General features: G+C 40.4%; 1 non-coding gene and 1 pseudogene across 1 annotated transcript; one reads left to right on the top strand and one right to left on the bottom strand.

The window, feature by feature from the left end:
* Positions 1 to 8,369: 8,369 nt before the first annotated feature.
* On the bottom strand, positions 8,370 to 8,533 carry LOC112486430 (U1 spliceosomal RNA). The gene has a single exon (XR_003048859.1). It is a non-coding gene; the product is annotated as a U1 spliceosomal RNA (small nuclear RNA).
* A 1,567-nt stretch (positions 8,534 to 10,100) lies between these two features.
* Positions 10,101 to 12,294, top strand: LOC103396900 (metal transporter CNNM4 pseudogene; annotated as a pseudogene).
* Positions 12,295 to 14,781: the final 2,487 nt, after the last annotated feature.

The raw sequence follows: 14,781 nt of genomic DNA, 5'->3' as shown, positions 1-14,781 counted from the left end.
TGGAGCGACTACGTCGCTCGGCTGGCCTGGGAACGCCTTGGGGTCCCCCCAGAAGAGCTAGAGGAAGTGTCGAGGGAGAGGGAAGTCTGGGTGTCCCTGCTCAGACTGTTGCCCCCGCGACCCGGCCCCGGATAAGCGGTTGAAGATGGATGGATGGATGGATGGATGGATGGATGGATGGATAATAATAATAATAATATGTAAATGTATAAAATCTGCAGTACCACAGCAAATAAAACAATTAAGAACCTTACTCCAGGCTTGGAGGATTCTGTTTATTTATAAAATAACTCCATGATTACAAGCAGCCATTAAGGATTTTCCATACTGTACTTTATGAGTAATCACTCACAGCCACATGGCGAGTTAAAACTAATCTAAAAAAAAAAACAGGATCCTTATTTAAAAGGAGAATTACATAAAATGTCAACGTCTAAAAGGTAAAATAAAACTCTACTCTACGTTACTCTAGTTCAATGGAAATTGATTATGTCACTTAAAACGTAAAAATAAAAAACATACTTTTGTTTACTGAAATGTCTAAATACTCACCGCTGACACGTAAAAACCACAAACACTATTCAGTTCCACATTATTGACGGCACAAAATGAACCAACTCTGAACCTTTTCTCTTTTCACTTTAAAACATTGTGGCCAAGTGTCTGAGAGTATAACACTCGGACCTAGGTGTCCTATTTTAAAAGGAAAAGATGGAAACACAGAAAACTAAATTAAATCATTTGACCAAACGTTTACTCAATGAAATCAAATTAGTCAATAATAACTAACTAATAACTACGTTTTTTTGCATTAATCTAATGAAAAGAAATGTAGGCAAAAAAAACATCAACAATCAAACATATAGGTTGTGGGCCAAAACCGGCCCGCTTGGAGTTTTGATCCATCACGCTTGATGAATTTTGAAAATAAAAAAAAAAAAATTACACAAACTCTTCATGTTCAGGAAATGTTTTGTAAAATTATTTTTCATTAAATATAAAATTGTATCGAGTGGCGCCTTGGCCCAGAGGCAATGTCTCTGTCATTGGTGTGGAACCCCAGGGTTCACCTCTTGGGCAAGATCAAATCCCGGTTAGGCAGTTGGTACCTTCCAGTGGACTCACCACCCACAGGAAGGTTTAGGGGGGTTTGTACGGTACAGTGTGATTTGGGTGGCAGTCGTGGAGACTGCTGCCGGTAACGGATAAGTGGATGAAAGCTAAAGTCAATTTCAGGCCTTCAATGTCCATTTCCTTCTGTCTGACTCCACTCTTCATCACTCCATTAATCACAGTGGGCCTCACTCCCCCACTCCAGGTTTGCATCAACCACCCAGAATCCTAATGTCTTTCCCATATAAGGCAGCATGAGTCAGAGGGAGTCTACTCCACTCGGCACAAACCCTGTATTCATTCACATTTGTACAATCAGTTATTGTTGACCTATCTGCTCCTATGATTCTCCTCAGCCAATTAGTCACACGGGTTAACTGTAAATCCACCCATTAACGTCAGAAAATCCTGCTAGCTCTGTTAGCAATTTCTCAGAAATTGTGAGATTACGCAACTTTTTTTTTCGTCACGTCTGTCATTGAATGTAAAGTGTCATACTTCCTCCTAATTTGCTGTATTGCTGTGAGAGTGTTTAAAAGTTTAAATTCAGAAAATACAACTAATAATGAACAGAAGGTATCCATTTAGGAAATAAATAAATGATGTGCCAATGTGGTGCTGAGGGTGGGGTCACAGAAGGTATGTGTTGTTTAACACATGCAGAGGTGTTTTTTTGGAAAGCCTGCCCTAAACTTGGAGCTATAAATATCCACCACATGTGTTTAGCAAAGAATGCGAGTTATAACAGGAAAAACTGAAAAAAAAAAAAAAAAAAAGGTGCCCAGACACACACCAAGCAAAGACGTGTGCAAAGAAAATGTGTGTAAACACATAGGGGTTTGAGTTGCAACCACATGCTTAATGGCGCCTCCTGTGGCAGCCTGTGTGGGTTGCAAAGACAAATGACAATTTCTCATTCTGACGGGAGCAGTGTGATGACCTCGGTTCTGCTTGTGACCAAGGTGTTGAGGTAATATTTTGATTTACACAGCTGCTTAACCAAGTGAAGCTCGGTGAGTTATTTACCAGGATTTTATATTAATTTATCTTCTACAGCAGTCATCGAGCAAAGGCAGGAGAACGAAACATTAACCTAATCCTGTCTGTTTATGGACCGTAGGACGAAACCAGGAGATCTGGGGAAAACCCAAAGAAACATCAGTTTCAACGTTTGGGATCGAACCACACACCTTCTAGCTGTAAGGCAAGAGCACTAACCACTTTTTCCACCACGTGCCCCTGGGGTTTTGTATTAAACTCTCAAATGTTCAAGAAGCTTGAGAAAAAAAATGACTTTACAACAAAACAATATGATTTTATTTTGTGAAAAAAGTAGTTATTTTACAAATACCAATAAAAGGTACTTTAAGGCAACAGCCTCGCAATGGGCACCATGACTTGGTCACCTTCCTCAGCTGAGAGGAGAAGGATGGCACCAGACTTTCCATCTGCCGCTCCAGCTATGTGAAACGGTATTAAATATTTTATGGAGCAAACATAGTTTGCAATGCCTCGAGGATTTAGCTCGGTTTTGAGATTAAAACGAAAGTAAAATTTGAATATCATCTGCATAAACACGATACCATTTGAAGATGAAAAAGGTATATTTGAATATCATCTGCATAAAGGCGACACTTTATGTACACAGACACACTTGAAAACATTACACCACAGTACACAGATACTATTCACACACTGCTTGTAAATGCCAGACGTACAAAAACCCTTTGACAAAGTCAAAGGGTTTTTGTTTTACTTTGATGATTTAAAAGGCTTAAACAGCAATAGTTTAACGACACACTATTGGTTCACTGCCTTATGCAGCAGACTTGAAAAACTGTGATAAAGTGCAGAGGTGTGTGAAAATTAGCTTGATTTTTTTTTTTTTTTTTTTTGTAGCAGGCGTTTAACCTAGGAGGGTAAAAAAGAACTAAAAAAAGTAATAATATTGATTTATTTGTGATTTAGATTTACTTCCATAGCAACATTTAACACAATTTCAATTTATTCTGGAACATCCGAATAAATACAAAATCATTGTTTTTAAATAAAATAACTAAGTCCAGCAATGAGTACGTCAGCCGATATATTTCTGTGTTGGTCCTGTCTATAGATTAATGATAATTTAACGAGGGCAGCAACATTTCCAGCTGGATTACACATTTGCCTCTATCTGATCGTTAATGGGGCAACAGAATACATTATGTTTAAACTTTGTTAATATTCAATAATCATTTAACTGTCTGACACTTCAGACTGGTTCTGCTGCTATTTAGCGTAGCGCCTGCCGATCACAGTATCAGGTGGAGGGGTCGGGTATGTGGGGATAAAAGCTAGCTGTAGATGCTAAAGCTAAGATATTTATCTGAACCTAAGATTTAAACCCAAGGTATTAATAGTAGTTACGACTGATGTCGAAGATGAGTGTGTGCATGTGTGTGAAGGGTATTTTCTGAAAAAGAAAAAACAAAAGCACAGCGAAAGTGACCTTTGGAATTAAACTACACCTCCGCTCCACTGAGCACGAGTGGTATTTGTGTTAAAGAAGGTCAAATACTTACTATCTTAACTGTATTCAGTAATGAAAAAACTATTGACCCGTTTAATGTCTACCTTTTTGCTGTAACACACATACACGTGCACACGCACACAGACCTGTGCGCTCACGGGAACGCACACTCACCCAAACACTGCCAATAATGTTATTGCAAGCAAACAAAGGTGGGTAACAGTACCCCAGTGTCACAGTCACCTGTGACCAGCCCGAGAGGTCAGAGGTCACACAGATGAATGGTGTCTTGTCTGATCAGTGATCTCTTGTTTCCCTCCTGAACACTGCACCATTATGCACCTTTGTAGTTGAAAGGCTCCGAGTGTGTTAGTATGTAGACGTAAGTGTAAATGTAATTTAAATGGACAAGAGTCCTTTCTTTTGGAATTGGTTCCTTTCAAAAACATGTGAACAATTCACTTTGTAAATAGCTCACTGTCACCAGGTTAAAAAAAATACACTATTATTTATCAGTAGAAGTATGAGTTTCTACTAGGAATGGCTCGATACGACCTTTCATGTCTGATACCAATACTGCAACTTGGAGTAGCCGCCAAAACCAATGTGAATCCGATACCTTCTTTCGATAGTGTCCTAGTTTACAGCATGACGCACAAATTTACGTTGATAATTTGGGCTTAGATATTGGATCGAAACTGGCTATAGTTCAGTGGTTCTTAACCTTGTTGGAGGTACTGAACCCCACCAGTTTCATATGCACATTCACCGAACCCTTCGATGATGGCCAAGTGGGGAGCGTGGCATCACGAATCATAAGAGTCGGGTGTGTGTCTGCCGAACCCCTGAGACTGACTTACCGAACCCCTGGGGTTCGATCGAACCCAGGTAAAACCACTGCTATAGTTGTATTTTTTTTTTTTTTTTGATGTTCTATTCTGAAATTTTGACCAATACCGATACCAATCCTGAGTATCGGATCGAGCCATCCTTAGTTTTAACTAAGCTAAAACAACAATATTGGAGGTGTACAGCACTACTGTGCTCAGGTACTCTCTTTACCATCAACAATTTAACGAGGTTCAAAAAATAATTAAATTAAAATATATACATATATATGAAAATTGTATCCACAGTCTTTAAACTGTTTTCCTAAACCTTGCAGATGTGGAAAGGAACATTCCACAGTTTACAGGCCTATTGGCTCTGTCGTAGCTCTGTCAACAGGTATAGTGGTATGAAAAAGTTTGGGCACCCCTGATCTTTTTCAAGATTTCCCTTTATGTATCATTGGTTGTTCGGAACAGCAATTTCAATTAAATATATCTTATAGCAAACGAACACAGTGATATTTAAGAAGTGAAATGAAGTTTATAGGATTTACAGAAAGTGTGCAATCATTACTTAAACAAAAGTAGGATTTACTGATATCTAAGTACTTCTCTGCCTGATGGTTACACTGTGCATCCTGTGTTGCTACTGAATACTTCAGATTACCAGCCAAAACAATTAATATCCTCATACAAAAGAAGGAAACAGGGGAAATACAACAAGGAACCGAATAACAGAAAAATGGCCGGTACCGCATGTTCCACATGAGGAAGGCTTTCGAGTAGATATGATTTAACAAAAATAAACCCTGGTGTCAAAATCCAGCGTGTGAGTTGAACAGGTTCATTGTTAATATTCTGTTGTTTTTGTCCTTGGCCATTAAGCTTTCCCTGTCTTTAAATGTATATGTTTGCGATTAGTATTGGGCTTTTTCTCACAGGCAAATAACAAATATACTGTTAGGGAAGAACCGCACTTTCTCTGTTGCTCAATACAGTTGATGCCCGTCAACTGACAAGCTACGCTCACTCACATTAGCTGTGTCTTTACTTTTTAATTCCCTATTTTTTTCTCCATATGATATAATAATTTACAGAAGTCAATGTGTGCGAAACCAAGACATAGCACACAGAAACTGAGATCAAAACTGAATAACAAACAGACAGATTTTCCATAAACTTATGAACAAACTATAAGCCAAACTTTTAAGCTCTACCTAGCGTTTTGCTAAAGCTTCACTAAAGTGCTGCAGATAACACTGTCTTTATTTCATATACTCTACCCATGTTAGCATTAGCGAGTTAGCCTGAAGCAAGTATTTTATAAACTATTAGCTCCTTTTGTTAACATTCTGACATTTTTATTGACCTTCAATGGTGATTATCCTTCATCTACCACAAAGACGCTGCCACTCTGGCTTAGCATCTGAGGACTAGTTAGGACCAGTATAAAATTAATTTGTTTACAAAGTGAAAAGTACTGATTTTAATCAAATTTAAGGAATGACCTCAGTCTTCTTGTTGTTGTGATTCAATTAAGCAGATTTTCCCCCTTTTTCTCCTGCTTCAAAAATATATTTTTTTTCATTTTACAAAGTGTTTTTTGTTATATTTAACTTTTGTACCAATATGTACTTAGCACTACAATCTTAATAACCTTCTTCTTCTTTTTCTTTCGGCTTTGTCCCTTTTTATCACTTCCTCATCTCCTCTGTTCCCTTCCCCTACATGACCATTTAGGTCTGCTCCAATCACCACTCTCTCTCCCCTGGGGATACTCTCTATCATCCAATCCAGCTCCTTCCAGAACTTCTCCTTTTCTTCCACCTGTGGGGCATAACTGCTAACAACATTTATCATCACTCAGTGCCCTGTTGGTCAACGTCACTGTTGGCGGTCGTTGTTAACCCGGGCCTCGACCGATCCGGTATGGAAATCGTTTTATTGATTTGCATATTTGATTTAGCTAAACGTTTTACGCCGGATGCCCTTCCTGACGCAACCCTCACCATTTATCCGGGCTTGGGACCGGCACTATAAACACGGCTTCGTGTACCCTAATGGCTGGCTTACAATCTTAATAACCTAAATTATTGCTATCGATCCTACATTAGGAGTCGTAGCAAAAACCAGTGCCATACTGGGATGACGTCACAACAACGTCACCGGTAAACACACAGAGAAGCAAGTGAGAATTCACACCTGTGATTTACGCTGACTTCTATGTTGACTGAAACCTCAAAACGAACATGTTGGAGGAGTAGGACCTGTGTACTCTGAAGGACTACCCTACTGGGACGACATGCATATTGTACGGGGTATAAAAACATAAATAAATTCACATTTTGCCAAGGAAAGTTAAAAATAATATAAATTAATAAAGTCTTCACAGTCTTCGTTTATGTGATAATCAATTGTATGTGGCTGACTGTCTTTAACTGTCATGGTGTTTTCCATATAATAGAATCGAAATAACTCATGACCGCTTACATCACTCAACTGTTTATATACACAGAGGGTAACAGATTCTATCACAATACCCATCAGTGTAATTCTAAAACTAGTAGTTATATTGAAACTCAAACAGCAAAACAAAACAACTGTTTTTGTTCGATTACAGAGGAAGCCTCTTTTAGAGCCTGGATTGTTCCGCTGTGTTTCTGCACATTTTCCGTTACTTTCTCCCTCGGGGAAAGAAAGGGAATTAGGAGACGAATCTCGCCCACTCTCTACAGCTACCCGTTCTCTTACAGTATGCCCCTTCTTAATTTTCTTCATCATTTCTTCCTTTTCTCCCAAAAAGAATCCATGTCAACCCCTCCACTCACCCTCTCACCCCTGCAGGCGTCACCTTGACCCTCTGGCTCTCCAAGGTCAGGATTAAAAGGTGAAGGAAGACGTGTCTTTTTGACCGAAAGTCCCAACTTTGATCCGGCGAAGAAACCCCCCCCTCCCCAAAAAAGTTTCTACTACGAGCAGAAAACCAGGACTAATGTTTCCCTCCTGGCGTCTCACCCAAAACATTACACAGCAGCAACATTTTGAGACTTGTTGTGATGCTGTGTTAAAAATTTCCATCTGTCTCCACTTAAGTTGTTCACGAGCAATGCCATGTAACCTAGCGCCCTCCGAGGGCCAATCCGCGGAGGCATCACGCCAACATAAACTAGTGATGTGCGGATCGATCCTGAAATATCGATACTTCCGATTCTGGATCTTTATGCTCTGAAATCGATTCTGAAATCAAAATATCGATACTTTTGATACTTACGCATTCTGAGATGAGGTGTATCCTAAACAGAAACATGGTGAAAAGTATCCAAATTATTGAGATGTTGTCTAAGTGACGCTCGGTTGGTGGGACTACTTCTTCTTCCGCCTGGGTGTGTGCGTCATGCGTAAGCACAGGGGCTCTACTCCGTGCTCTCACTCAGTCACTATTGATGGGAATTTCGGCTCTTTTTTGGAGAACCGGTTCTTTTGGCTCGGTTCACTGAAAAAATCCGACTCTTTCGGGTCCCAAATGGCTCCTCAGATTATTTATTTTATTTTTTTATTTATTTTTGTTTTACAAATAACATGTTTTCAGAGTTTGAAACATTGTTTTGACATATTTTATATGATTGTGTTCTCAAGGTTTTCTATTGTTGTGTTGACTGTATAGTAAATGAGGCAGCTACCTCAGTACACTCCAGAGTTTAAAATAAATAAATAAATAAAAACCTCAGCCTCGGATTCTTAAAGAAGCTATGATTTGAAATACACATTTTTTATTTAAAAGACAAATGATAAAATATTGATATCGGTATCTGCGATACCAGCCCGAATTTTACTCGGTATCGGATCGGAAAGGAAATTGGTGGTATCGAACATCACTACTGTTAAGTTTCTGTATTATTTATGTTCCACAAGTATATCAGGGGAGAGCGCGGACGCAGTCCCCCACTACCAGAAATTATGCAGTCGAGATTCCCACATTTGGGGAATTCGCAGGGGTCAGCACAGCCGGAGTGCAATGGCTAAGCCTCGCCCTGGGTGAACCACCTTCTTGATCATGGTATCTCCCCTGCCAGGTAAGTATGAGTTGTACACGGGTTACACTGCCAACCCATACACTCGGAAACCCTTCTTACTGATGGTGCTACCACCTGGAAACGCATTCAAACAAAGCACATTCAAGCACTACCACACCAATGTCATAATTTATAACAAAACATAAAATAAACACACACACACACACATATATATACAGAGAACGTAGTATGTTTAAAATGGAAAAAAGGAGGATTATTATTATGGAGGATTAAAAGAGCCACACTTTTAATAAGCAGAGTACAGTCTCGTGTTCTTCATCAACTACACAGACAAAACACTTATATTCATTAGAACGAGCGGATAGTGAAATTTTTTACAAAAAATAAGTCACTTTAATTTATTTTGATGTTTTTACAATTGTATTTATTTCTTTTCAGAGTTTGAAACATTGTTTTGACATATTTTATATGATTGTGTTCTCAGGTTTTTCTATTGTTGTGTTGACTGTATAGTAAAGGAGGCAGCTACCTCAGTACATTCCAGAGTTTAAAACAAATAAATAAATAAAAAACTCTGCCTTGGATTCTTAAAGAAGCTATGATTTGAAATACACTTTTTTTTTTTATTTAAAAGACAAATGATAAAATATCGGTATCGATATCGGTATCGGCGATACCAGCCCGAATTTTACTCGGTATCGGATCGGAAAGGAAATTGGTGGTATCGAACATCACTAACATAAACACACCGTGGACAGTCCACCTATTGCAATATATAAACCACACAATATATAAAAATATAAAGTTTAATGATGTATGACAACTACAGCACAACATTTTAAAATAACTTTACATTTATAATTAAATATGAAATACAATAAAGACAAGTCCAAATATATATTGTTTTTGCATTTAACAAAATTGAGTTCTCAGATAAAATGTCTTTCTTTTGACATTTTGACGTTTCTTCTATGAAATTACCACAGCTATTAGTTTTGTAGCAACTTAATTATTACCGTAATGTGTTAGTCTAATACAACCACAAGAGGGCGGTCTATCCCCACTAAACGAACAGCGGATAAATAAAGTTTTTTTTCATGTAATTCCATAGTTGAGATGGTTAATTTATTTTGTTGCCCTGTGTTTTATTCTACCTTAAAAATGTGACTCACATTTAAATTATACTTTCATACCTTCGACTTTTTTATCTTGTATTCTGGCTGAATTGTCCTATTATTCCCACCAATCATATTGTAAATAACAAAAAATGTATTTAAATTTGTCTTTATTTATTGCCACATAAATTACGTCTGTCTCGTGATTTAGTTTTTTTGTGTCACAACAAACAATGACAACATGACTTCAATGATATGATTCACATAATTTGTTCCTATCTCGATGATATAATTTAGTTTTAAACTAGCTTTTAAATTTGTAAAGTTTATAGATAATTATGAACATATATTTAACTCCATATTTTCCCTCCGCTACAGCAATCTACCTCTATTCTATCATTGCAAGAATAACAAGGGGCTCGGTTAAAGTTTTTCAGTGACGTTCTCATCACTGGTTGGCTGTTTGGGTATTTCATTTGTTTTGTGGGCGGTGACGTCAGCTGCCCTGTTCACAGAGAGTGGAATGAAAGGAGGATAATGTACAAGAGAGCAGAGTAGAGGAGCGCAGGACAACTTCAAAGACACCAGCAGGTGTGTACACGAGGGAAGTAGAAATAAATTATTTAATATTCAATCACTGCTGCAATTAAAAATCGACTGTAAATCTGCAAAAGTCCATGGAAAGTAAACCCGGAGGGTGGCAGTAATGGAACATTGAGGGTGCCAGCTGCCGTTAAAACCCCAACAGAAGAAGAACAAGTAGTCAGAACGAAACAAATATGGCGATACCCTGGAAGGCAAGGGGGCGCATCCTAACTTTAAGTTACGTTTTTGCCTGTACGCAAGCCGAGGCGATGGCTGCGGAGCCGAGAGGCGTCACCCGGATCCTAGGCATGAGGCTGGAAAAGAGCGACAAGCCGACTGGGACCACCGAAAGAGGAGTGATACAGGTGACCGAAGGCAGCGACATCCTCTTCAGGTTCTACGGGCTCCACTTGTTTCACAACACTTCTCAGCTTATCCGGTTCATGGAACTGTACTCCAGTGATAAAGAGGACGATGAATTCGGCTCTATTATGGTCCCATTTAACAGGACTTGTTCTGAAGACACGAAGGATATAGAAGTGAAGACGTCCATGGAGGTAAACAGCGAAACCACCTCCGGGGTGGTCCAGCTCCGGATTAAGCTGCTCCGCAAGAGTGAGGTGGTAAAGGTGTTCGGTTTGTGCTTGCGCGACCCGCGGGAGACAGATTGGTACATGCTTGATGGCAATCACGGAAGACTGCGAGTGGTGGAGGAGAAAAAGTCTCTGCTGCCCATCTGGCTGCAGGTGATCTTCATCTCATTCCTGTTGGTGCTGTCAGGCATGTTCAGCGGGCTGAACCTGGGGCTTATGGCGCTGGATCCGATGGAGCTGCGCATCGTGCAGAGCTGTGGCACCGAGAAGGAGAAGAAGTACGCACGGAAGATAGAGCCCATCCGCAGGAAGGGAAACTACTTGCTTTGCTCGCTGCTCCTCGGCAATGTCCTGGTCAACACCACTCTGACCATCCTCCTGGATGATCTCACAAACTCAGGTATCGGCGCTGTGGTCGCTTCCACCGTTGGCATCGTTATTTTTGGCGAGATTGTCCCCCAGGCCCTGTGTTCTCGGCATGGCTTAGCAGTCGGGGCAAACACCATCCTAGTCACTAAGTTGTTTATGCTTCTAACTTTCCCACTGTCGTGGCCCATTAGCAAGATCCTGGACTGCGTTCTGGGTCAGGAGATTGGCACCGTTTATAACAGAGAGAAGCTGGTGGAGATGCTGAAGGTCACTGAGCCCTACAACGACCTGGTGAAAGAAGAGCTCAACATGATCCAAGGTGCTCTGGAGCTCAGGACTAAAACGGTGGAGGACGTCATGACACCGCTCAACAACTGTTTCATGATCCACAGCTGTGCCGTGCTAGACTTCAACACAATGTCCGAGATCATGGAGAGCGGCTATACCAGGATACCGGTTTATGAGGCAGAGCGCTCCAACATCGTAGACATCCTGTTTGTCAAAGACCTGGCTTTCGTTGACCCTGACGATTGCACCACCCTGAAGACCATCACCAAGTTCTACAACCACCCTGTCCACTTTGTCTTCCATGATACCAAGCTAGACTCCATGCTGGAGGAGTTTAAGAAAGGTTTGTGGAAAAAAACAATACACTATGTTGTCGTTTAATAAACACCTGTCCATGAGTGTCAGGTGTAAGAGCTTTACCTGTAGGAAACAGGTGTTTGTGCAGATACCAGTCCAGAACAGTCCAGACGACTGCCTCAATAATGAAGATTTGTTTTTGAGCCCCATTTTGGTAATTATTAAAGTTATAGTAGATACTATTTATACTTATTTGTATCTGCAGAGGTTCACAAGGTGGAAAAAACAAATCAGTGATTAGTGAAATTACTTTAGTTTTGTAAGTATGCAGACAAGGAAACTAGAATCTTTGAAAACAACAAATTCATTATTGTTGTCTTTGGCCCTGTTGACATTCTAGACAGATGCAAAAATGATTGTTTTTTATCCAGGGAACATGGAAAAGTGTTTAACCCTTGTAAAGTCCTTTGGGTCTAGGTGACCCGGGGGTCACAATATGGCGTGTGTGTGTGCGTGCGTGTGCGTGTGTGTCTGTCTGTCTGCATGTGCATGTTCCTGTACTGCATGTCTTTGTGCCAACTTTTCATCATATTCATTAATACTCATATTCTGGGACAAGATGAAAATCATTGCAAGGACAAACGGTGCATACAAAAATGCGAAGGACCGCACAAGGGTTAAAATGGCTAAAAAAGGCTCTCTGTCTCCGATTTAAAATCCGATGACATACACAAGTTTGTGATTAGGTAATATCGTACACTTCCCTGTTTCACATCTCCTTTTTTCCTCTGCTGCTTTTCTTCTTGCCTCCCTAACACAACACAGTATTCTGCTCACTCCATCTCCTGCGGACATACACACACACTGTGACACCATCTCCCACAGGGATATATTTTTCCTTTCTTAGGGATCTCGTCTCAAGGTCACAGACGGTAGACACACACTTGCTGTGTCTGTTGTGCTCCACGACCAAGAGCCAAGACTTGTGTTCACTGGTGAAGTAGCGTCGCTCTTCAGGCGTTGATGTGTTGAACCAGGGATCAAATATAACAGGATTATGCTCACAGTCTCAGCCTCACTCTTTACCCACCATGGCTGGTTAAAGAGCCGTGTCCTTAATATTTGTAATTTCTGTGCAGCTGCTGTTTGGATCAGTCAGATTTTAAAGATGCTGTGGATTGTTGGTTGTTGGTTGTGCCCCATTCCCAGTGACTTTTGGCTGTTAAATAGCTCTGTGGCTCATCTCAGTAGGCGTGGCTGGCAAGGTGGAAATTTTGGCAACAAGCTGCAGTGCCCACACACAGGCACACAACAACACAACAACACACAGACCATGGTGGTTGACAACTTGGCAGGGAAAAGATTTAGACCCAAGGTGTTATGAGAACACACACACACATACATAGTATATAGTTTATCTCAATTTAAGGTGAAGTATGTGAATTATAGATCTGATTGTTCATAAGTACATAACAAAAAAAAAACACTTATCAACATCATCAAAGTTCTCAGTTTAAATCCCAGGAGGTTGTCTCTGTTCAAAACTGTTATTTTCGTTTCTTTTTATTTTCCACCACTTTTCTGTGATTTTCTGGCAAGATTGCTTCCATTGTCTCTCCATTTCCATTTCAGCAGTGTTCAATATGCCTTTCCAATGACCTGCTGCATGAGCATGGGCAGTGTCCAGGCAGGTATGCAGATCAGATAATGACGTGTACTGTCAACAGTCAATGATTGCCTACAGTGTTTGTATTTAGTCTGGTTGCTAGACGAAAATGAGACGAGGGATTCAGAAATATTCAGTTGTTTGTGCAGTACGTGAACAATCTTTTAAATGTTCTTGTTTAATTCCTTACATTTAGGTTTTTTGAAGGTTTTTGTAGCCTTTAACAAAGCTGTGTGTGGTTTAGCTGATCTTAAAAAAAATGTCTCTCTTGAATCTACGCTGTCCCATGAACAGATGTTGTCTGAAATTTTAGAAAAATGTCCCAGTGGTAAACCATGTGGCAAGACAGACTCTGGTATACGAGATTGATGAAGTCTGGGGATGCAGTCTACAGTCTCGTGGAGAAGACCAGACCTGAACGGTGATATGAATAGCATTCAAATGGATCTCATGCAAACAGCTTGTGGTAAAACACTTTTGCTCTTGGTATAATCTTGGCACTGAGCATCTTGCAGCTTAATGAATGACTCTGCATAAAACAGTCCATGGCAGTGTTCTTTGTTTTATTGTTATTGTGCCTATTTAAATGTAATGAGGCCGAGAAGAGGATCACAGGAAATAGGTCAAATACATCACACATAACGCAATACCTTAAAACAGTGGTTCTCAGACTAGAGAGCGCTCTCTAGTGGTACGTGGGGAAAATTCATAGTTGCACATTTAATAATAATAATAATAATACATTTTATTTATAAGCGCCTTTCAGGTCACTCAAGGACACTGAATAAAATAAAATAAAAACAGATAATTATAAAACAGGGCATAGAAACACTTTAAAATCAATGATGAACAGAAGCAAGGAGGAGGGAGGTTAGAGGGAGTATGCAGTCCGGAACAGGTGTGTTTTGAGTTGAGATTTGAAGGTGGGGAGAGAGTCACAGTTACGGAGATCGGGTGGTAAGGTGTTCCAGAGATGGGGAGCAGAGCGACTGAATGCTCTGGCTCCCATAGTATTGAGGTGGGCAGGTGGGACGGAGAGGTGGATGGAGGAGGATCTGAGGGACCGAGTGGGGGTTAAGACGTGGAGGAGGTCAGATAGGTAGGGGGGGCCAAGATTATGGATGGCCATGTAGGTGAACAGGAGAAGTTTGTAATTAATGCGGTATTTAACTGGGAGCCAGTGGAGATGTTGGAGGACAGGGGTGATGTGATGGTGGGAAGGGGTCGTTGTGATGATACGGACGGCTGCGTTTTGGACTAGTTGGATTTTATGGAGAGACTTTTGGGGGAGGCCGTAGAGGAGGGAGTTACAGTAATCGAGGCGGCAAGTGACAAGGCTGTGTACAAGGTTGGCGGCGGTGTGAGTGGTAGGGGAGGGGCGG

Source organism: Cynoglossus semilaevis, chromosome W (genome assembly GCF_000523025.1).
Source record: "Cynoglossus semilaevis isolate Cse_v1.0 chromosome W, Cse_v1.0, whole genome shotgun sequence".
Taxonomy (NCBI): Eukaryota; Metazoa; Chordata; class Actinopteri; order Pleuronectiformes; family Cynoglossidae; genus Cynoglossus; species Cynoglossus semilaevis.
The sequence above is the reverse complement of the archived record's forward strand: the minus strand, read 5'-3'. Positions and strand labels throughout refer to the sequence as shown.